The sequence below is a fragment of the Octodon degus genome, unplaced genomic scaffold (assembly GCF_000260255.1).
Source record: "Octodon degus isolate 3935 unplaced genomic scaffold, OctDeg1.0 scaffold00315, whole genome shotgun sequence".
In the NCBI taxonomy this organism is placed as follows: Eukaryota; Metazoa; Chordata; class Mammalia; order Rodentia; family Octodontidae; genus Octodon; species Octodon degus.
The window spans coordinates 1,205,408-1,205,924 of record NW_004524891.1 but is presented as its reverse complement, the minus strand read 5'-3'; positions in this window follow the sequence as shown (position 1 = coordinate 1,205,924).

The window sequence follows — 517 nt, the reverse complement described above, 5'->3', positions numbered from 1 at the left end:
AAAAAAAAAAAAAAAAATTGTAGTAGTCAAACTCTGGAAGGAGGGCTGGTGTGTGGCTCAGAGGTAGTGCCTAGAAAGCTCAAGTCCCTTGGTTAAGTACTGTGCACTGCAAAAACAAACAAAACCACCACTAAAAGTAACCCAGATGTCCATCAACAAAACAACTAAATTGTTTAATCTTACTATGTCATACCATACACATGAGCCATAGAAAAAAACTGCTTCATCATTTATAAAAAGTAGAAGGGCCGGGGAGATAGCTCAGTGGCATAAACTCTGGCCCAGCAAACACAAAGTTCTGAGTTCAATCCCTGTACAAAAAAAAAGTCTGAGTTAAAAAGTAGAAAAAAAATTTTCATTATGAAGAGCTTGATTACTATGAACTCTGAGCAAAATAGAATTCTCAGAAGGGCGTAGTTAGTCATTGATACACTTCCAAATGTTGTCTAAAAGAAAAAGCAACCGAGCCCAAGGCAAATTGCTTGGTCTTAGAGAGTATTTCCTGTTTAAGAAATAT